Source organism: Orcinus orca, chromosome 17 (genome assembly GCF_937001465.1).
Source record: "Orcinus orca chromosome 17, mOrcOrc1.1, whole genome shotgun sequence".
Classification (NCBI taxonomy): domain Eukaryota; kingdom Metazoa; phylum Chordata; class Mammalia; order Artiodactyla; family Delphinidae; genus Orcinus; species Orcinus orca.
Window position 1 is genome coordinate 59,895,633 of NC_064575.1, and position 24,758 is coordinate 59,920,390.

The 24,758-nt window shown below is 38.3% G+C and overlaps 1 protein-coding gene across 3 annotated transcripts in view; it reads right to left on the minus strand.

Annotated features, from left to right (window-relative positions):
- SYBU (syntabulin) overlaps positions 1 to 20,926 on the minus strand; it is a 112,435-nt gene extending 91,509 nt beyond the window's left edge. Inside the window, exon 1 of one of the 3 annotated variants that reach the window (XM_049700418.1) lies at positions 20,782 to 20,926. The gene's annotated coding sequence lies outside the window, so the exon portion shown is untranslated. The remainder of the gene's footprint in view (positions 1 to 20,781) is intronic. The other 2 variants (XM_049700419.1, XM_049700417.1) reach the window with 2 other exon arrangements.
- Between the last annotated feature and the right edge of the window lie 3,832 nt (positions 20,927 to 24,758).

The following is a 24,758-nucleotide window of genomic DNA, read 5'->3' on the forward strand; positions in this document are numbered from 1 at the left end:
TCAGAAGTGAAAGAGGCCACTTGCAGTTGGGGAAAACCACCATGAAGAAGGAGCACAGTCTCCGGACTCGCAGGCTCAGCAGCTATGGCTCACGGGCCCAGCCGCTCCGCGGCATGTGGGATCTTCCCGGACCCGGGCACGAACCCGTGTCCCCTGCATCGGCAGGCGGACTCTCAACCACTGTGCCACCAGGGAAGCCCAAGAAGGAATGTTTCTGAGTTAGATCTTGAAGACTGTGGTGAAGATGAGGCAGGGGAGGCATCTCAGACAAAGAGAACATTGTGAGCAGAAAGATATACAGGAAAGAGCCCTGTAGGAAAGGCGTAGGAAGGAAGGTTTGGAAGAACCTGTCTGCGGGAAGCAGAAGGTTCCTATAGGGCAGAAATGGGCGCTAACACTAGGAAAATGATACTACATAGTAGAATGGTTAGCAAACTATGCATTCTTATGCATTTTCCCCTCATATTATCTTAATTTCTTACATGCTCATTTGATCATGAAAGTGATTACTTAATTAAAACTTGAATGGTCTAGGCCAGCACTAGACCATGTCCAATAAAAATAATCAGCTACAAATGTACTTTTAAACCTTCTAGCAGCAACATTTAAAAAATAAAAAGAAACAAATTAACTTAATTTTAAAATATATTTTATTCAACTCAACATATCCAAAATGTTATATCAACATGTCGGAATTCCCTGGCAGTCCAGTGGTTAAGACTCTGTGCTTTCACTGCAGAGGGGGCCTGGGTTCAACCCCTGGTGGGGGAACCACGATCCAGCAAGCCATGTGGCCCAGCCAAAAAACCCCAAAAAACATGTCATCAATATAAAAATTGTTAATGGAATTTTTCTCTTTTGGCCAAGTCTTCAAAATCCAGCTTGTATTTTACAATTATAACCAATTTCAATTCAGCCTAGTGACATTTCAAGGGCTCCATCATAACCACATGGCTAGTTCTACCATATTGGACAGGACAGGTTTATACACTAGCATAAATTAGCTGGATAAAGCAGTCAATTTGGATAGCTTTTCAGTAACTTTAATTATGATTGAAAGTTTTAAATTCTTGAAGATTAAATCGGTAAGACATATTTGCTTTACCGGTTTTTGAAATTTATGTTTTATTTTTTGGCTGGATTTGAAAGAGGCAAATTAGGTGTAAGTATAGATTAAAAATGAAAATTTCCATTTTCCCTCCAAATCAGCTTATTAATGGAAATAAATTACCTTCTAGCTCTCTTATGGCTCTCTTTCAGCTACTAATAAGTTAAGAGAAGTCAGTAGATTTGTGAAAGTTAAACACGAAGGCTCTGCTACATATGCCAGTTGATTTGTAGCCACATACATGCTCTATGAAACTATTTTTCAGAGTTTTAAAAATTTTAAATGATTTCTCCTGCTGGTGCAGTTTCTTTACACTTCATCACATTTCTAAATAAGTGATCGTGTAACTGAAGATTTCATGTCCCGAAGGCATTATACGAATACTTCCAAATGTTCCTACTTAAAACACAAAGCAGTTTTATTCACACTTCCCATTTTTGATTGCACTAAAGCCATTTGGGGCGGGGGGAAGGAAAAGCTTGACACCTGCTCTCCTGTTTTTGTTTTCTACAAATTGTCTTTACTGAGAGGTTGTAAGTTTCCAAAGCACATTTAATACCCGTCAGAAACTGACTGAATATGGCACATTCTTTAAATGGAAGCCCTGGAAAATCTGCTGTTTTAAAGAGGGAAGATGAATGCCAAGGCAACTGCTGTGCTTCTTAGTAGAGAGCTCTTCTCTAAACCACCAATGTGGACTAGGAATAGAAATAGGAAAATATCCAAGGACACAACACAGTCTTTGAAAGTTCACGGCTTTATTCCAGGGTTTCTGAGCAGCAGTGCTATTAACATACTTGGCCTGATAATTCTTTGTTGTCGGGGCGGGGGGTGGGGGGTGGGGGGGGTGGGGAGGGATGTTTTTTCACTGTGTGAGGTTGAGAAGCATCTCCAGCCTCTATTCACTAGATTCCAGTAGCATCACCCACCCCCACCGTCTGTCCTCAAACAGGTCTTGACAAATCAAAAATGTCTCCAGACATTGCCAAATGTCCCCTGGGGCACACAATTTTCCCTGATTGAGAACTACTACTCTATTCAAAGTCTGAAAATTATATATTTACAAGTATTAGTGTGAGCTCTAGTTTCAGAGTACAAATCCATTAATATTATTATCTATATCTGCTTTTCCTAAGAGCATGTAACCTTTGGAAAATAGATTAGATTTACATAATAATCTCTCGTGTCCCACCTCTTCAATCTCAATGATCTTGTTTTAGCTTGCTCTCTAATTTAAAGTTAAATATCCCACATCATTTTTACCGGGAACTGATATACCATAATGATAATGTAGACTTTCATACACAACCATTATATGCAATAGAGAGTGAAGAGATGTAGCAGCTTGAAACCCCTTAGATATATTTCAGGGTATTTATTGAAATTGTTTTTGTAATGACCTGCACTCCCTAAATAAACAAGAAAGGGACTAACACTTCACTACCATCAACTTGGTAACTTTCGGTAGTACCACAAAGAAGATGCAGTAATTCATGTTTTAAATAGACCCTGAAACATTTTCAACCACATAAAACACTGTGTATGAATAAAATGCTTCAAAGCAAGATTTACATTTCTTTTTCTTCTTTAAGACAGTTCAGTAATAAAGCATTTTATACTTAGTAGAGCCTATTCCCTGCCATATGTAAAATCTGTATATTTAAGAATAGTGAAAGCTTATTCCATGTTTTTAAGCTTATCCGTTTATTCTGAAATGACAGAACAGGTAGACAGATGTATTATGAGGACAAGAACATGGTAATGTCACAGAGGCAGCACCTGGAACAATGTATACAAACTATTTGTTCTCTACTACCCTCTGGTGGCTTGTTTAAAAAAAAAAGTAACAGTTTAAAAAAGAAAAAAAGCCTTAAAGAACCATTGCTCTTATCACTGGTAATATCAACAGCTAATATTTGTTGGTAAACACTATAGTACACTTAATGAAAATTCTCTCATTTAACCCTAAACAGTTGCTTGAGGTGGGTATTATAACTCATACCTGAAAATTAAGAAAACTGAAGCTCAAAGTGTTGACGTATTTTGACATAAATCACAGCAAGATCTTTTTTGATACACCTCCTAGAGTAATGGAAATAGAAACAAAAATAAACAAATGGGACTTAATGAAACTTCAAAGCTTTTGCACAGCAAAGGAAACCATAAACAACACGAAAAGACAACCCTCAGAATGGGAGAAAATATTTGCAAACGAATCAACGGCCAAAGCATTAATCTCCAAAATATATAAACAGCTCATGCAGCTCAATATTAAAAAAACACACAACCCAATCCAAAAATGGGCAGAAGACCTAAATAGACATTTCTCCAAAGAAGACATACAGATGGCCAAGGGGCACATGAAAAGCTGCTCAACATCACTAATTATTAGAGAAATGCAAATGAAAACTACAATGAGGTATCACCTCACACCAGTTAGAATGGGCATCATCAGAAAATCTACAAACAACAAATGCTGGAGAGGGTGTGGAGAAAAGGGAACCCTTTTGCACTGTTGGTGGGAATGCAAATTGATACAGCCACTATGGAGAACAGTATGGAGATTCCTTTAAAAACTAAAAGTAGAATTACTATATGATCCAGCAATCTCACTACTGGGCATATGCCCAGAGAAAACCATAATTCAAAAAGACACATGTACCCCAATGTTCATTGCAGCACTATTTACAATAGCCAGGTCATGGAAGCAACCTAAAAGCCCATCGATAGATGGATGGATAAAGAAGATGTGGTACATATATACAATGGAATATTACTCAGCCATAAAAAGGAATGAAACTGGGCCATTTGTTGAGACGTGGATGGATCTAGAGACTGTCATACAGAGTGAAGTAAGTCAGAAAGAGGAAAACAAATATTGTATATTAACGCATATATGTGGAACCTAGAAAAATGGTACAGATGAACCGGTTTGCAGGGCAGAAATTGAGACACAGATGTAGAGAACAAACGTATGGATACCAAGGGGGGAAACCGCAGAGGGGTGGGGATGGTGGTGTGATGAATTGGGAGATTGGGACTGACATGTATACACTGATGTGTATAAAATTCATGACTAATAAGGACCTGCTGTACAAAAAAATAAATAAAATTAAATTAAAAAATTTTAAAAAAAGAGAGAGCTCGCCTGACACCAGGAGCCCTGTTATTTAAGGAGGCTAATGGGCTTTTTGGCAAAACTCCGAAGTCTTTTCATATTCTCATTTAAATCAATCAAAGTCAACTATTCAATCTGAGAGAGAGAGAGAGAGAGAAAGAGAGAGAGAGATTTTTAATAGGGTAGGCATTTTCCAGCTTAGGCCTGGGAGTTAAAGCGAAATGGGAGATGTGAATTTGCTATTTCTTTAGTTCTCACATCTCACTGAATCATGTGTGTTTCTAGTATATAAAGACACAAATATTTTTATACAATGGTTCTAATTATAAAACAAGAAGTCCATCTGTTATTTAACCAAAAATGTCCTGTTCTGATGTTAGAAGGAAACTGGCTAAATGGTGAACTTATGGCCATTTTATAGAATTTTCCAAGATAATTTGAACTTCATTATTATTGTTGTTGTTATTTACTTTGCATGCTTTCTTCAAAACCTCAACCCAGCATATAGTGTGATTCTACTAGCTTTGTACGTGTGTATATGTGCTAGGAGAATGGGGGGAAGGCATGGATTTGAGGGGGATGTCACTCCACAATTTTCCAACAAGAAAAATGAAAGCAAAAATCACAGACTTCATGAATCATTTAAAATAGCAAGTGTATCCTGCTCTTTAGGACCATTGCTGGCAAAAATGAATATATTTTAGAGAGTCTCAAGATGTACGCAATTCATTGCCCTGCTCAGACTGAGCCAGGGCAATACTGAATGGTAAATGTTTTATTTTCAAATTGGACAGTCCTTCAAAAAAGTCACAGTGAAGAAGACTGTGCTGATAACTCAAGCTCAGTAACTTATAACTTGAAATTCCCCTTAATTTTTATTATGTGTATTTTGTGAAAAATAGTCAATATGTGTGTTTAATTTAATTAGATTAGATTTTAGGTACAAATGGACTGAAATTCATCCACATGACAAATATTTGAGTGCCTATGAAAGGAGCAAAATTTTTGTCAGTGGGTGGAAATGCGGACTTATTTCCTTGACTTATTTAATTACTCTATGAAGCAACTGATCTATGAGATTGAAGATATTTATTGGCCCTGGCATAAAATCTGATTGAGTAGATTACATTTATGCATATTATTATATAAAACATCAACGTGTTGAATTCTAAGTGAAAACATTGTCATTTCTGATTTAATACTATTTGAGGTTTTATTCAAACACCATATATTTGAATTTCTGGAGTGCAAGTTAGAGATTCTACCAATGAAAAGCTTCTTTGGGTTGATTCTTTCCTTTTCGCAGTTCTCTTCCCCAACCTGTCCAAGAAAATGCAGGGCAGCCAGAGGCTATTACTGATAAGAGAGAAGAGCACATCCGTTGATCTTACAGTTTCTATATGAAGAACATTTATTTGTTAGCTTAAATTAGTTGCTTATGCCTTGATTACACCTGTCGTTGTGTACGTTCTGTTGACTGAGCCTGGATCCTAGCTACATATGTAAAACATGGGAAATCCATACATGCTTATGCAGTCAAAGCACTTTAATTAATCATTTAATAGCTGATGAATGCTCATCATAGGTACATTTATTTTCAGTATAAATGTAGGGGATTAGTGAGTTTAGGCCAAATGAAAGAAAAATTAGTAATAGTAACAGAATTATGAACAGAACTCTAATAAATAAATAAATTTCCATGATGTAGAAATTAACTTCTGTTATTGGCTATTACCGACATCTATATGTATGCACCAATATACCAATAAAAATATCAAAACTGAACATTAAAAAGGTAAAATTCTACTTTAAAGAAATTTTAAAAATCAGGCTTTTCATATTTACAAAATGAAAATTCCAGAAAAATACATCTTTAATAATATTACCTTATATATTTTAGTTTTACAAATCATTTTCATGTATACTAGCTCATTTAATTTCTAAATGCCTCAACACTTACTATAACGTTTTTCCTATAATACTATTTTTTAAAAATTTTATACGTGTACATTTTAATTTAAATTTAATTTTATCTATTTATTTATTTTTATTTGTTGGCCACACCGCATATGGCTTGTGGGATCTTCGTTCCCTGACCAGGGATTGAACCCACGCCCCCGGCAGTGGAAGCACAGAGTCTTAACCACTGGACTGCCAGGGAAGTTCCTATAATACTATTTTTAATGAACCTATTATATAATTATTGTTTTGGTTTTGTGACTACTATTGAATGAAGATATAAATGGTGGTTCACATCTATCATCGGTGTTTAAATAGACTATCTTTAAATAAAATTTTAAGTTAAAGAACATTTGCTTTATCTTTGCCAGGATATCAGTTTATAGCAAACAGCCCTGATTCCTTCCTTTTTTTTCTCCCTCTGCCTCCCTCCCTCCTTTTCTTCCATATATAATATAATTTGGGGTATAAAGCAATTATTTTCTGTTTTTCTCTAAAAAGAGAGAGCGAGCGAAAGAGAATTTCTTTGCTTTAAGATTCAAAAGGAATCTTAATATAGAATTTCTCCTATTTGTGCTGTAAGGGATAACAGAATCTACAGGTTCTTTTAAAAGAACTGATTGAGATAACACCTCCCAAATTATAAATTTCCTAGATGATGCTACTGGCTCTTTGCAATTTATAGCATAGTAATTAAGTATGAAAATCCTGACTTCAAATATGATGCTGGTTTTTCTCCTCATAATAATTCCTTTTGATAGAGTGAACTCAAATTTATATGCAGAAAACCATTCTTTATGGTAAAGTCATATTAAGTTCAAGACAAATTTTATTTCAAATTTCCCAGGTGTTCTTCTTATCACGGGTGTGGCATAGTGTTTTCTTAAAAAGAGAGGAAAGCTATGGGAGTGCATATTTCATAAGCTTCTTATTTATTATTCATACCATTAGAGATAGAAGGAATATATACACACAGAGCATTGTCTCAGATGTGTCCTCTGAGAAGTACACTCAGCCTAAACCTCAAAGAATCTCTTTCACTGGGGGCTGGAGGGAAGCTCAATGAAGATGGCAGATGGCCCTCCTCAGACATATTCTTATAGTAATGCTCCAGAGGGTAGCAAGTTCCACTTTACCTTGGTAAAAAGTGGTTTACTTGACCGCTATTCCAATAGCACTTTACCCTAGAACAATTGAAGAGTAATTACAGCATTTGAAAAGTTTCAAACTAGTTTTATGTGTTTCAGAAATATTATTTTCTGAAATATGAAAATAAAAGCTTCTCTAATTCAATTTAGGGAGGGTTCTTGTCACTTATTTATTTACTTATATAAACTGGATTTATGTTTCTTGCATAAAGAAGCTGATTTAGGCTTCTGAGTTAATATGCACTGAAGATGCCGTGGGTACTTTATTAATATTTAATTTTTAAAATGAGCATAGTGTGTTCCTCCCCTATTAGTGTAAACCTTTTTGAAAAACTCATTAATGAAGTCAAAATAAACTTATAAATTGAGTGCTAAAATGTACTATGTAATTTAAGAATAGTAATGACAACTTTTTTTTTTTTTTTTTTTTTTTTGCGGTACGCGGGCCTCTCACTGCTGTGGCCTCTCCCGTTGCATGGCACAGGCTCCGGACGTGCAGGCTCAGTGGCCATGGCTCATGGGCCCAGCCGCTCCGTGGCACGTGGGATCCTCCCGGACCGGGGCACGAACCCGCGTCCCCTGCATCGGCAGGCGGACTCCCAACCACTGCGCCACCAGGGAAGCCCAGGAATAAGAACGTTTTTCCTTAATATCAGATCGTATTTTTCCCCTGAATCATCTATTTAATATCAGTCATGAGTGAAATATTAAAAATAAAACAAAGAAACAAAAATAAATTTTAGAAGTAACCTCTTCCCGTACCCACTTCTGTCTATATCTGAGATAGATTCAGTTAGCTGTTATCTCAGGATGACAATTACTGACGTAATAAATTAAGTTCTCGTGTAGTTGGTTATTATAATGAGAAAGGATGTTGAGCATGTCTGTCAGTTCAAGGTTGCTGTGCACGTAATAAACTGTAGTCGAGCAACTTAGATTCTGGGGTCTCAGTATCAGTAGCAGTGGTCTAACTCCAATTTCACAATACAGAGTCAGGTTTTTGATACATGAATTCGAGAATTCAACTGAAATAGAAAAAGTAAAGTAATTTCTGTATTAAGATTTATAGCTTGATGTTCAGAAGTTGTATGATTAAAAATGACTTAAATATTTTCTTAATAAATTGAGCTGTGTAATGGTACCCAAGAGGGAATGAGATTTTCTGTATAATTAAGAGCGTGTCAGTTTGGCATTTAGTGGATTGCTTTGGCAGCAGCCAGTTGTTACCAACATTTACACTGGCCAAGATCTCAGAATATGCGTTGTAGGAAAACCCCCCTCTCTCTCTCTCTCCCTTCTCTCTCTTTCCCCCTCTTTATTAAGGAAGATTAAGGAAAACAGAGCTAGAAATATGTACTCGGTTGGACAGAGGCAAGTGGTGTACCTATGAGTTAAGATTTGAGTTGGAAGCCTTTTAAAGAACTTGTCTCAATAAATGATAAGGGTTGTTCACAAAACTAAGAAAACTGAAGGCACTTTAAAAACAAAATATACAAATTAATCCCTGGAAACTTTTCAATAAAAAAAAATATGAGAGCACTCACATAATTGTAAATGCTTTCTGCAGTATATTTGCCATTATTACCAAAAGAAGGATGCATTTTAGTCATTTCCTTTTCCTGCTTTTAATAACATTTAGGCAAATTAATAAACCTTGCATTTTCTGCATGATTTCTTAGTTACTCTGAATTCCTTTAATTGTTCTGAAATGAATTAAAAGAAATATACACCATATTCCAGGCAAAGCTATGAATTAATCCACTTAAAAAAAAAAAAGAGGAATTAACATACTATATGGGACATAATAGTTTTTCCATACCTATTGCCTGAAGGTTAATCTGGGATATTTTAATGTTAAAATAAATAATCTAAAAAAAGAAGGGGAAAACTAATTTAGGTTAATCATCTGCTGTGTGTCAGGCACCATACTAGACATTTTAATAGTCATTACCTCTTTAATTCTCTCAGTAGCCCTGTAAGTAAAGTACTAGTTCTACATGAGGAAAGTGGTTTGGGTGTTTCCCAAACTACAGACTGAAATGGGTCTCGGGGATAGAAGTGTGATAAGCATTGCTGAATAACTCAATTTATTTATTTAGTATATTTAGTTATAGATATGAGACACGGAAAAGTAAAATTGAACACTTTTTTATTTTATTTTTCCATATCTGACTCTGAAAACACCAGCATTTAGATAAAACATCTTACTTTGCATTCTCAAAGCTAAACACATTTTCAGCCTTATGAATTTTATTTGTCACGCCTTGTAACTGAAGATTGTTGGGTTAAACTTGATAACTCCCCTCCCCAACTCCTCAAAAATAGATAAATCACTTTAGTATCCGATATTGCTGTCTGGGGTAGATGGGAGACCATTTTCAAAGGACTTTAAAAAATTATGCAGGTAATAAAGCAGTGGTTCTCAACCTTGACTAAATCTTAGGATAACCTGGGAAACTTAAAAAAAATTAATGCCCAGGGGCCACCATGTGATTCTAATATGCAGCTAAGGTTGGAAAACATGGCTCTTAGTTTCCATCCACAACACAAGCACTATTTTTTTGCAGTTGCTTTGCGATTGCACCCACGTGACTTCAAATACGATGAGGTTTGAGGTACCAAGTGGGTGTGAAGAATTAGGGACAGCACAAGTATGACAGCTCTTTATGTTACAAGCAATGAGATAACTCGAATAGTAACAATAATCACCATCCCTTTGGGATAGATTTCTGAACTTCTGCAAAACAGTATAAGCCTTATTGGAGAGAAAGCTGCCTTAGGACAGCAGGAAATAACCCTTCCCCCCTTGCTGAGGTGGGAGCTCAGTTGACATCCACTTAATGTCAACTGGTATTGGAGCCTATAGGAAAACAGCTATATTTAAATCCAGTTTCACTTGCAAGAGTCTCCATCAACTTGTAAATCAGATTATTAAATTCATGGTAGTTATTTTTGAAAATTTGCATACTACATAGTTTAGCAACAAATAATACAGCACTTCTACTTAACAGCAGAAAGACACTTTAACCTTAATATCTGACAGCTCCCAACCAGAACAGCATGTATAAACTCTCATACGCTACAGAAGCATTCAATTTGTACAATCTCAAAACAACTAACACATCACACTCAAATTAACTTAATTAAAATGCTTCTAGGGCTGCCCTCGTGGCGCAGTGGTTAAGAATCTGCCTGCCAATGCAGGGGACACGGGTTCAAGCCCTGGTCTGGGAAGATCCCACATGCCGTGGAGCAACTAAGCCTGTGCGCCACAACTACTGAGGCTGCGCTCTAGAGCCTGCAAGCCACAACTACTGAAGCCCACGCGCTAGAGCCTGTGCTCTGCAACAAGAGAAGCCACCACAATGAGAAGCCCGAGCATCGCACTGAAGGGTAGCCCCCGCTCACCACAACTAGAGAAAGCCTGCACACGGTAACAAAGACCCAACACAGCCAAAAAAAAAAAAAAAAAAAGCTTCTAGATCAAGAGCATTATTTCTCAGTTACATTCTAAAGCAAAGCCTGCAGTATAAAATTATCAAGTCTGTAATAAACTCTGGATAGAAACTCACTGAAACTCAGTCACTCACTCAACTGCTATCTAGTTGGCAATTGTAGGAATGGCTATATGCCACTCTAGTTAGCAGTTCTCTCCTTGTCAACCAGATCAGAGTTACTCACGGTGAAGAACACAGGAAGTAATTTTATATGACTTGATAAAAAGAAAGCTATCTTCTACCGAAGTGACAAATAAGGATTAATTTTCATAAGACATGATTTTTAATTTCTTTGCAAGAATCATTAATCAGGCAGTGTAAATTCTTCACTGTTTAAATTCTCACTTGGAAACAAATTTTCTACAGATTTCTTACAACTCTAAAACAACTAGGCTTCTCTGGAAAAATAAGCAACATTTTATAAAATGTGGTTTAGCTAACCACACCTTCCTTAATATTTTTATGACAAATCCTTGACCCAAAATATAACTCCCTAGCAAAACAAATATTCCTCCCTCATCACCACAAGCAAACTTACCTATTGGGAAGGAGAAGTAATCAAAAAGCACTGGCTCAGGCAAATATAAAGAGCTATCTGAGCCAAGGTTTGGAGACACGTTTAAATGAACTCAAGAGTCAGATGGCTGTGGCTACCCTCTGTGGGGAAACCAGAGGAATCTGCACTGGTGTGTAGTGCTTCTGGGCGCCTCCCTTTGTTCTAAGTAGAATGCTAATGCTAAAAGCACAGTTTGCATTCCTGCTAGCTCTGGAAACACGGATGCAGTCTGACAAAGCTTCCAGCTTAAATACCTTATGGGGAAAAAAATAAGTTCCAGAGATAGGACCTCCCTTGTGTACTAGTAAAACAAAGCACACAGGACTGTGTCAATCTGAACAGTTGGAAATTCGTGGTCACATTAATGCTATCTCATCTTCTTTGAAAGATATATTAGAGACACTGAGAAAAGAAATTTTCCACTTCTTGTGAACGCCCATTAAGGAAGTCAAGAATGTGTCTTTGAATTTTTTTCCCACCTCTTTTTTCTCCCTAGTGTGCAAAATTTTCATTGGCAGATAAAAGCAGGAGGTAAAAAGAAAAAGAAATTCCTTAGGGCAGTGAAATCTAGATCAAGGCATAGCATAATGGGAAGAAAACTGCAATGAAAAAGTTAAGGCCATGAAGAGAAAAAATAACCTAACAGTGTAATTTATTCATGTGTTAACATATGTTTTGAAGTATAGGAGAAGTTTAATATCAAATCATTTTTAATGCTGTTTTTCATTATACAAGAGGAATATAAAGCAAATGATTACTATTTAATCTTAATTTTTTAAAAATAATTTTAAAATGTCTTGTGTTATCTCGTCACTGTCTACACAGTTGATGACATTTGTTTTCCTCCCTTTATATGTGAAAATTAGATAACAGATTACATAGTTCAATAACTGGGGCCAAACTCTTTAGAGCAAGTGATCAAGCCATCATATATTTAATTTTCAAGTCTCTGTAGATATTTACCGATGAGCACATCAATAATATATCAGTCACTTCATCTATTGCATAACTTTATCATTACTTCAGCAAGGAAAATCAGATTGTTTTTGCCTTTTCCAAGGAGGAAAATGAATGTTTAGGTATTGCCAGGACATGGAATGTTTTTAGCACTACTGGGTTTCATTTACTTTTCATTTTTAAGTTTCTTAGCTGTATATCAGAATGCAAATTTATGAATGGTAAGAATTGTATGTGTTTAATACAACTACTCTACTATATCTATTTTTCTAGTACTCTTTTATGGCATGTGATCAATACTATGACTTTTGAGTTGAGTTCAAGATGGTTGATGAATTTTCTGGACAAACTTCAGTGATGATAAGTGGTGACAGCTAAATAATAAATGCTGGATTGAAAGTTTTGATCTCAAAAATGCAACATAAATACAAGAAATATCAGATTGGGAAGTAGTGTGAGAAAATGACCTAATAGATTTCTTAATGAAACTGGTAAATAAGTTTAATATAATTGTATAAAAAAGAATTGGTCTACACTCCCAATTTGTTTGATATTGGTCTTGCTGGAAAAAAAAATAAGTCTCTTTCCCTGGAACATTCTTCCTCAAGACTTTGGCTGAACGCCATGCCACAGCTACTTCACTACAAAAAGAAGTAAAAGAGAACAGACCAACAGCCAGAAAATTATCACTGTTCTGTTGCCCACCACTCCCCCAAAAAAAGCATTCTCAACTGGGAGCAGAGGGTAGAGAGGCCTAACTATTCTTTTTCAACTGCATCACTTCTTTCTCTACTTCCATATAAACCCAAAGGATTCCTCTGCATCTTGGCTCTTGTGATTTACCCTGTGAATAACCTTTCTTTTTGCCACTATAAAGAGGGAGAAAAGTGACTTCTTCACTACAAGCTAGAAAAGGAAGACTGTGAAGGTAAGAAACCTTTCATAAACAGGTCAAGAGAAAGATTTCCAAAGATCTAGAATTTATATGATGATATGGAATTTACAAAGGCCCTTGAATGCTCAAAAATAGGTTGGGATTTTGGTAAAGTAATGGCTAAGAGCTCAGACTTAGTTCTGAGTTTTGGTTCTGCATTACTATTGACTAGGTTACTTAAATAAGTCATTTAACTCTCCTCATTTATAAAAAGGGAATTATAATAGTTGTAGTGGAGTGACACAGATAAGCACTTTAAAAATGCCTCACACTTATTGCAAATGATGTTAGCCATTATTTTTGCTCTTGGTAATTTAATGCATTGAGAAAAATATATGAATGTATATCAGTTTCTATAACTTGGTAACTGGAGCATGCGTGCCTCCTCTAAAGAAAGTAACTGTAAATCAGTGACATCTGATTGGTGCCATGAATTCTAGCTCTTTTTGCACTTATTCATTCATATTCTAATTCATTTAACAAATATTTATTGAGTGCCAACTCTGTGTTAGGAACTGTGTTACATACTAGAGACAGAGCAGTGAAAATGCCAAGCAGATCCAGTCCCTCAATTAGCTTAAATTTTAATGATATATACTGCTTGTGTTATTTTACATGTACATGTAATAATTATTCAGTTTTAGGCTTTTCAGGGGTAAGAGCCATATATCAAAATTCTCTGTAATCCTTATAACTATATGTATTAAATATTCATTGACTTAAATTGTAACTGATAATAAATGTTCTTTACACTTATAACAGGTAATTCAAATATTGGTCCATTATTTGAAGATATATAGCTTTTTCCTGTGGTTTGAAATTGTATGAAGAATGCCCAAAGTGTTTATTCTAATAAAAATCAGATAGAAAGCATTATTATGGGCTTAAGAAAATCCAAAATGAAGTTTTTGAAAAACAAACAGAAATTGACAAAAGTTAAATATCATTGCTATTGGTGTACTTTAACGAATAAAAGAAGTATAGGAGCAAAATGATAAAAATTCCCAAGCTGTACTTCAAATAGGTTAAAAACAAATATTTGCCAATTTGGCCTCCATTTTGCACACTACTCAAATACACAAATTTATAATATGTGCAAATTTTCTTGCTATGCTGATTATAAAGTTGAACAATGCATTCATTTTAAAGTCAATATTTGTATTCTTGTAAGTCGTTAACTGGAAGAAATATCAATCTTTTTTTTTTTCCTTTCTGTCTGTTCCTGTGGTGGGGTCACTGAGGTAGAGCCAGTTTCAGAACCATGGACAAAGCATTGAGAGTGCTCAGCCTTATGAGAGATACAGGAAACATTCCCCTTAGGTTGAAATATAAGAAATAACTTTATGGTAACCATCTTCCATTTTAATATGTTTTAAGGGCAAAATAAATACTAAAGAATGTTCAGCTGGATAATATAAAGTTTACAGTTTCAAACCCCTTCTATCTTATGGAAAAACATAATGGCCCTTTTAAAGACATGCATCACTGTGATAAATGCATTTAAGTGTCATTAGGTTTAATGGCTCCTACTCATTCAGACTATTATACTGTACCTTTTAAAGTTAATTTAATGCGTACTAATGGTGTGAAATTGATGAAATTATGAATTGAGTCTCCCTGGGCACAGGTTAAACCAAGGAGGAAAGGAGAGGACAGGTTAATATTACCTTCCACCCCATTCTTCATCTGTCCTACAAAAAGATGTCAGTTCTGCCCTTGGGAAGGAAATGCTCAGTGTTAGTAAGTTGAACTTAAATTGATTTTTGTGGTTTTAAATTCAGGTAACTGTCTGTGGTTGGGTCACTAAAGGTTTGCAGTTCCCTTCAGGGAATAAGAAAATATGTGCACTTCTGAGAGTAAGTTCATATTTTATTCCACAGTTTCAGAGAATTAGATAACTTGTCACTTCCTTTCCTTCCTGTATTCATCTTACAGATTCAATTCAGAGGGTCACTCAGGATATTATTTTGTAATCTCTCCCTCACATTATCAGCAGGTATCAGACAAAATAATGGTGTTTAATCAATTTAGAATCTGAGCTAACTATTATGATAGTACATACTGTTATTATTATGTGAAAAATTGAAAAATCCAACATTCTGCTCCCAAGAATACTTGATACAGCAAAACTTTGGTTCTTAGTGTCAGGAAAACTGGAATCCAGTTTTGAACTATGACTTGCAAAAATATTAAGGATGAGAAAACTATTCACTTTAATTATGCTTGAAGGGAGAGGAGAAAGAAAAGTATACACTCACTACTTATTGCAGTTCATTTAATATTGATGGATAGATGGCTAAGAGAAGATAGAAGTTTGTAGCTACTCTTTTGCTTCTCTATCAAGTAAAATGATCTCCAAACTAAAAAGCATAGAATAAAACTTTGTAGAGAATACTAAAGCTCAGGCTAATTAATGCTACTAGCTTCTCTTAAGGCATTTAGTTCATTAAACAGTTTATGTCCTGGGCTTTATAATCTCACCCTTTGCAAATAGGATTATAAGATTGTTAATGTCGTTGAAGAACCTGGAGATAAGGAGAGATGCTAAGGAGACAGAAATCTAGAAATGAAGTATATAGTTTTGATTTTCACAAATTATAAGGAAGAGTCTCTAAAACAGTGTTTGGTGAACCAACATAAAATATTAGGGAATATTCTGAAACAAATTAATAAAAAGATGGCTTCTGAGTACTTGAAAAAGAAAAAAATGATATTCAGAAATCAGCTTGGTCTTCAAAGAATAACTTAGCAAGCATAGCATTTTTTTTTTTTTTTTACAGATAGGGTAAAGACTAGTAAATCTGAGAAATGGTCAGGACAGAAGTCACAAAAGCAGAAGTTTACTTAGATGAGACAATTAACACAAAGGAGCTGAGTGGCCTAAATGATGTTATTTTCCCAGGGAAGCCAGAAATCTGGGATTTTTATGTGAATCATTGTGATTTTTAAAAATGTAACTGCAACTTTTTATTAATGAATATGCTCCTGATTCTAAAACAAAACAAAATACATCTGTAGAATGAACCTGGCCCATAGGCTGCCAGCTTGGGACACGTGGCAAAGCATATGGACCTTGGTGAGGCACCTGACAAGGTTTCACATATCATTACTGAGAATTTCTGCCTAGGGGGCAGTACAGACATTACAATTAGATGAGTTCAAATTTAATCTCAATATAAGGAAAATTGGATCTTCCCAGTGATGGCATGGGCAGCCCTTAACGCTAGAAGTACTCACCTTAACCACCATTTGGCAATTCAAAAGACCATATGGGAAAATAACCTGGAACTGAATTTTGAAATTAATGTTAATATTTTCTCATAAATGTGAATACACTATTGTGTATATACATGTCTTCTTTCATTCACTCATTTATTTGGAAACATTTATTAAAAACCTACTATTGCCAAGCACTGTTCTAGGTGCTGAGAGTGCCACAGGAACAAAAATCTTTGCTCTTATGGAGTTTACATACTATGTTTGCCCTGTCTGGACATTAAGTTATATGAGCACTTTACAAATGTGTATTTTTGTGTGCTAACTTCATTCTGGAGGTTTGCTCTGTATTAAGCATAAGATATGCTTATGAAAAGCACATGACACTGTGATAAATGGGTGTTGTTAGCTAGTACCTTTATTTATTCATTTAAATTTTCTTTCTAAAATGTTTATTATGCACCTGCCATTCTGCTAGGGCAACATGCTAAAGTAGATGGGATATAGAGTCAACTAGTATAGGCTGGGATACGTGGTCACACTCCACAGGCACCAACATTTTGAATACTTTGGTAACTCAGCAGCCCAAATGCCCTACTTTATCTTTGATCAGCTTTCCACAAACTAAACAAATTAGAAAAGAGGATGAAATCATCTGACACCGGCAGTGGTTGTTCCAACATCAGTACGGAAGGGAAAATACCTTGCCTTTGTTTTTAAATCCCATCATGCTGTGGCAAACTAATTCCAAAACGAGGTGGCAAACATGCTGAAGTCCAGTACAGACCCATGAAAGAACCTATTTTAGTATAATTTTGGGCTTTTCTATCCATATTGGTGAAGGGATAAGGAAAATGATTTTTAAAAATTACCATGTATTCAAAATAATCCCATCTGATTTTTTATTTAAATTAAAAAAAAAAAAAGGTCAGAAACAACTGGGGGAGTTAGGTTGTGACTGAGTTTATTTCTCCTTGTATTGATTCACCCACAGTCAAAGAATCAATATTCTTTTCCCCCAAATCTGGATCTTGCTGGCTGGAAGGTTTAGGAAGATATTTTTCAGTTGTCCAAGAGACATGCCTACGTTTCTTGAGAAGCAAAGTTAAAAACAAGGCGATAGGTCATTTTTATGCTTGAAAATAGATTATTTAAAGAAAAAAACTCATGGCCCTGAAGAATGCCTTTGTAAGCCACATATTGTTATAGGAAAATGTTTTCTTTTTTTTTTCCCCTTTCTGATGAGTGAACATTCTCACTGAAGTTTGTTGGTCATCAAAGTTCATTTTAGAACTAGCAGAGGCACAATGAGTTAAAGTTTCTTAAAAGCATTTTTTTAGGAATGCATTTTAATAATGTTGTTATGGTATTATTAAAATAATATGGTATATTATTTTAATAGTATGGTATACTTCTCTACCTATCTTTTTTTCATAGAGTTTTTAAAAATTCACTTTGAGAATGCCAAGGTTTTCTCATCCCTTTTTTTTCCCAAAGGGATCTCTACAGCAAACCAAAGGCCATAGAGTTTAAGCAAAATGAGTTAATGTGCTCTGAAAAGAGAGACAGAAAAAGCCCACATATGGATGACTTGGTGATTAAGCCTGGGAGACAACTTGAATAATCATTATCATAAATTATAGAATAAAAAGCCAAATATAGCTTCTAGTTTCTACAGAGCTAAATATACTGCTGAGATGCACCACTCTGATAAAGACTTGAAGTAATTTTAGGAATATTTTATAATTTAAAAAGCTTAATGAAAATTGTCTTTTTCTAGAAGGAATGATAGGTCGTTTCTCAGATGGCAACTGGGATGTGCGGTGACCTAGTTCTCTCTCTCATTGTACCACTGGTCACAAGCTGTTCTGCAGAGCTGGGCTTGCCTTCCTCACCACTTCCTGGAGCACCTCCCAAAGCCTTGCCATTATACAGCACACCCAGTGTTGGGATAATTGTAGGTGAATAAGTCTCTTTCAAAGTTACATCTTTATTTTTACATATTTGGAGACGTAACTAACCTCTAAACCTGGTATTTCATGGATATTATTCCTCAGATGAAGGCTAAGTAAAAAAAAATGTGTGCCAATTTAAATGATAGTATTAAGTAAAGAGTATTATAATTTGTATTTAGAGATGATAAACATTGACAAGGATACTAGAGTAACTGAAGTTCTGGAAATAGTGTCTTCTCCCATGGAGAAAAATGCTTTGGAATTTGATGTACTTACAAAATGACTTTTGAAAAAAGTTTTTATTTTGAAATAATGATAGATTCACAGGAAGTTTTAAAGAGAGTACAGAGACGTCCCCCCAATGATTATATCTTACATAGCTATAGTATAATATCAAAAGTAGGAGACTGACATTAGTGCAATGTGTGTGTATAGCTCTATGACACTTTATCCCATATGTAGATTCATATAACCATCATCATAATCAAGATACACAGCCTGGGCTTCCCTGGTGGCGCAGTGGTTGAGAGTCCGCCTGCCGATGCAGGGTACATGGGTTCGTGCCCAGACCCGGAAGATCCCACATGCCGCGGAGCGGCTGGTCCCGTGAGCCATGGCCGCTGAGCCTGCGCGTCCGGAGCCTGTGCTCCGCAACGGGAGAGGCCACAACAGTGAGAGGCCCGCATACCACACACATACAAAAAAGATACACAGCCTTTCCATCATGACAAAGATCTCCCTCATGCTACATTTTTATAGTCACAGACCCTTTCAACCCCATCTCTAAGCCCTGACAATCAGGGCAATTGTAAGATTACTTTTTTATGCTTATCTGCTACACGCTGTTACTAAAATGTGAGAAAATCACAGGACTGGGTGTTAGGAGAAGACTGGTTCTAAGTTTGCCACTGGCTAATTCATGTTCTTGGGCTACTTACTCTCTGCCAGACTCAGTAGCTCATCTATAAAAATGAAGATTTGCACTTTTTTTTTTTTAGGGCACCAGCATTTAAGAGCTCATATGATTATTTGGTCTCAATTATGATACCACTTTAAAGACTACTGCATGCAAACCAAGTTAATAAAATTTGATTTAAATATGTGGAGATCAACCAGGATTGACCAGTGTGTTATAAACGTATTCTGCATTAAAAGTGTCATTGTCACATAACTCAAGAAACCAAGAGCTGCATTATGATAATATATTGCTGCTCTAAAATCTGAAGCAAGTAAAAAACATCATTTCAACCATCTCTCAAGGGGACAAGTGCTGCTGTTCTCCCAAATGTACAGGTGGAGAAAACTTGGCACTGTGATTACCTGACTTCCCTTGCCCCAAAAACACCTTTGGAGGAAGAAGAAGCAAACATCTCTAATATGTGCCCAGCCAAGTGTCTGAGCTGGCAGTGCTGCAGTAGAAACTTTAAGTTGAAGATTTTGAACTGTGGGGTTCCAATTTGGCCCTTTTCTGAGAAGGGAGATTCAGATGTTGAAGCTGCTCTTTGCTTCTGCTGCCCAGGGTCAGGGGTCAGGACCAGAGGACCTGCCAGGAACCTAGCAGTGGAGTTTCCTGCTTTCCTTGATGTCACTACTTGCTCAACACTGGAGAACAAGAGAAAAACAACAGGAAAGCCGTTTACTCCAAGTGGCGCCTTCCACTTAAAGCTTTAAGAATCTCTTCCCACGCACCAATTCAACCTTACAGATCTCTTCCTCTCTACAATTCACTCCTATTTTAAATTCACCCAGCATGAGGATGTTCTGAGCTCATCAGCTGAGTCCTTCTAACATATTGATGAAAAATGGGTCCTCCCTCCTCACCTCAAATAATCTGGTGAAAAATTCCCAAGGAAGCAGAAACTTGAAAAGTGTCCTCTGGGGACTCTGGACCATCCACGTCGTGGGAGAGATCTACCAAAGCTTTCTTTCTGAATACCATCAATTCTTTACTGAACCTTCATTATCAAAAGGCACCATTTCCAAGCCCCACTCTCACTCCCAAGGACAATTACTAAAGGGATACATCCCCCCACCAACCGACGGCCTGGTCAACCGTGCCTGCAGCAACGAGGAGTCCAGCTTGACAATCTCAATCACCAGACAGGAACACTGTCCCCTCAGCGTCCCTCTGCTGAGCGTCCCCATTTCCCACAACCTTCTTCTGTGTGTCCCCGAGCACCCTGGATAACGCCCCCGCCCCGCCGCCACCACCGGAAGGAGCGGTCCCGGGGTCCGGAGCATCCATCTCGGCCCTCATTGGACCACAGAGGACCAGTGGCCCTCCCGCGCCCGTGGGCACTGTCCGCAGAGCCCGCACAGACGCCTGCTCTTACCCTTGCTCTCCCAGAAGGGCCCCATCGCGCCGTCCAGGAGGAGGCATCCACGCGCGCCCGGGAGGCCGGGGCCCGGCTGGGCTGGCGTCGGGTGTGGATGGGGCCCGGCGCCTCCGCGGGTGTGCGCTCGGGCTCGGGGAGCCGGGCACGGCCCGCTCCGCCCGCGCCAGCCCGGGCCGGACACGTGGTGCCTTCGCCGCCCGAGCGCTGGGATCCGGGTGGCGGCCCCTCGGCCTCTGCAGCCGCTGGGCCGCGGCCAGGGCTGCGAACCGAGCGGGGAGAAGGGCGGGGACCAAAGGGCCGGCGCCGGTAATGGGGGCACGGCGACGCGCTCCTGCTCCGGGGGATTCCCGACCCACAGGCTCAGTCCCAGTCGCCAGGGCCCCAGCCGCCTGCGCTGCAGGCTCGGTTTCCCGAAGCCTCTCGGGGTGCGGGCGGCGCACTACACGGGGTGCAGGCGGCGCACTACACAGGCTCCGGGCTCCAGGCAGCGGAGGGATCCCGGGCTAAGGGCGGGAAGGTGTGCGTTGCACGACCTCCCTCTCATGCCCGCCCAGATCCGCCGGGTCTCTGAGGCTGGAGTGCGCCTCGCGGTCTTCACTCACCCCAGTTAACCAATGCCCTGTCCCCGCGCAGGAGGCGCAAACCACTGAAAACCGCAGCGTGGAGCTGAGGTGTCTTTTCTCCCCGGGAAAATTTCTCTGGCGACCGCAGCCTGTGTGAGGCAGCGAAGGAAACACTGCCCAAAACTCAGGGTGAAGACTTAGCCACAAGCTCTTTCCGACTTCTCCAGTGACCTTGGGCGCCTCGTCTAAACAAAGTGTCTCAGTCCGAATTTCCTGGTCCTGGGGATAAACGTGGCCATTCACTTTCTAACTCTCAGGACACAAATAGCAATTGCGCTTAAAAAAACAAGGTAAAATACCCTAGACTTCTTTAATATAGAATTTGCATCGACTTTAGGCAAGGCTGAGGGGAACCTCGGCACTGGGAAGAAAAGGGTTCGAATTTGTGAGTCGCAATGCAAAACTAGTCCCACTGCCTGCTTTCCTGGGAAGGTAGGTTTTTGAAGAGATTGGCGGGAAGGTACTCTCTTCTCTCAGACGTGCCAAGAGCCCCCGTTCGCCCCATCAAGAACATTCAGCTTTACTAAAGAGCTTCACGATGGAACTGGTTGCGTCCTTCTGGCCAACCATAACTAAGGGTCAAAGGGCAGTCACCACCTTCAGGCTAAAGGCTCTTCCAGGTAAGTTTCTTGTTATGTAAGTTGTTTACTCTTAGATTAATCTTCGCTTTTACCCCTAAGGGGAGCTTTCTGTACAGAAGACTGCTTTTGGAAAATAGCATCCCCGTTCTTACCCTGACTCCCACCCCCACCCCCACCCCTTTCCCTGGCTCCCCTTCTCACCATATTCAGGAGAGCTTAGCCCACACAGTCAACTTACAACAGACTTCTATTTCTGTGTGTGAGAACTTGGCAGTGCAGAGTTTATACAATTGAAACCCATCAGTCTCACATTACTTAATTTGGCACATGTTAAAGGTATGAAGCATTGTAGTCTGTCGTTTCAGCTCCTTTTCCTCTGGTGATCCCTTCTACTTCTCTCTGATCGTAAAGGCTTAGACTCTAAGATTTCTTCTCTCTGGTGTTTTCTAAGTCTTGGAAACCCCTTCCTCCATGAAAAATGCAGATTCATAACATAATGGAACTCCCTCACAACAAAAATTCTTCTTTTGACAAAGCCTGACACTACTAGGTCTTAGTATGTACCTTGTGCTGCGCCTCTCTCTTCACCTGCATTCAAGGTCACCAGTGAATTGAAGCCTTCCTTGACTTTTTTGTAGCAGAGATCAATCCATCCCTTTGGCTCCTTGTCAGAACTGCTATCTGCATCAGCATTTTCTTCACCAGCTCATGGTCTCTTGGGACTGTGTCCAGGGAATTTGGTTTTCTCTCTTCCTTCTCTCCATAATCCAGGATTCCAGGCCTTCTGCATCACATATTCCTGGGTTATTTCCTTTGAATCCCTCCTAGTTTCTTAGAAGAATATTGTGAAGCTAAAAAAAGAAAGTTAATATTAGAGTGCCATGGAAATGTAAGATAATGATGACGCGTCTCATGCCCTTGCAAGTTTACAGCTTCCTTTAAAGGAGGGATTCCCACCTTTTTTGGAAGGAAATGTCATCATATTTTTATTCTGAAGCCTTCAGAGCACTGGGAGTGTGTGTGCATTCGAGGTGGGGTGGGATCGGTTGGGTATGGGGTGGTAAAGTGGGGGAGAGGGAAGAGTGGTGTGGCACTGATGTTGATATTCTGAGTGGGAAGTGTCACGTGGACCAGAAGATGGGAAGAGGAGAGGGGAAAGTCCTGATAGGAATGGTTTTCATCAGAGTGGCTGCAGTGCTGACTGCTGTGGAACAATGGGTTGGGGGAGTTGTCCCCACGAGCTTACTTTCTTACTCATGGTCAATATAAATCCTCCACAGTGCATCTTCTGTAAGATGACCTTCTGCAATTAGGTTACAATAAATACCTCTAGATGAATATCAAAGCACAAGCCACTGAATTCAAACTTACCTGGGCATATTACAAAAATACAGTGTAATTATAGAAACTGCTGTAGAACTCATTTTAAAAGAAAGGGTTAAACCAGGGGGTTTATAGAATCTTGGCGATAGAAGGGACTTTAAAAGATTAACTAGTCCAGCCTTTGAGATATTGTGTCAGTCATGCTTCCTCAGTTCTTGGGTTAAAAAAGTCTTTCTCTCTTATCTACTTGTTTCTTCTTAGATACTAGATTTGAATTAGACTAGAGAAAATTCTTGTATGGTTTCTCTAGACTTGAGAATAAAGTTAAATAACCAGCTCACAAGTTGGGAAGGTTCAAATGATGCACAGAAGCCACATGGTCCTTTCAGAAACCCAGAGGTAAAGGAAAACACATTCAGTTAAAGTGATTGCAAAGGAATACCAACTTTTCTTTTCTGGGGCTAAACTGTAATTGTCTTGTGCTAAGAATATTTGAAGTTTAGTTCTTCACAGCTTTTATCAAAATATATAGAGCTAGTACCTGTCTATAATTTATTTATTCATTCAGCAACATTTACTCAGTACCGTATTCCAGACCTATTTTGTTTTTCCTCATCCATTTTACATTTCCATAAAGCTTATTTAAGTTTTATTAGATTGATATGTTACTCCTCTAAGTTACCAGAATGGGGAAAAACTCATGTTTGCTGAGTATGTACTATGTACCAGGCACCAATTCATATCATCTAATTTAATTATTACATTTTCCTTAAGAAGTTGTCACACTTTACTGATGAAGAAAAGGAGGTCAATGACTTGTTTACAATAACAAAGCTAGTAAATGTTGGAGTGAGGATGTGAACCCAAATCTTTCTGACTATTCTGTATTCCTGTTCACTGCTGGGGCTTTCTGGAGGCAATGCCTTTATTCAAAGGAATAGTCAAATGGGAGAAATATTAGATGCTACTGAAGGATGGACAGGGAGTGGATTTGGTCAACTTATGTCACTCAACTCAAACAAAAGACAAGTAGCTTTGTCTTTTCTTGTAGAAAATCTAATCAAAATCCTTGGGAAGGGGCTTCTCTGGTGGCACAGTGGTTGAGAGTCCGCCTGCTGATGCAGGGGATGCGGGTTCGTGCCCTGGTCCAGGAAGATCCCACATGCCGCGGAGCGGCTGGGCCCGTGAGCCATGGCCACTGAGCCTGCGCTCTGGAGCCCGTGCTCCGCAACGGGAGAGGCCACAACAGTGAGAGGCTCGCGTACCAAAAAAAAAAAAATCCTTGGGAAGATTGGAAAACTGTGTTAGACTCCCTTAAACCACACATAAGATGATGAATATTTATTTAAAATATTTGGAAGAAAAATTATGTATTATAATTCCTATATCTACACTGTGACTATAAAATATTTAAAGTATTAGCCAAGCCAACAACTTTTATTCATAA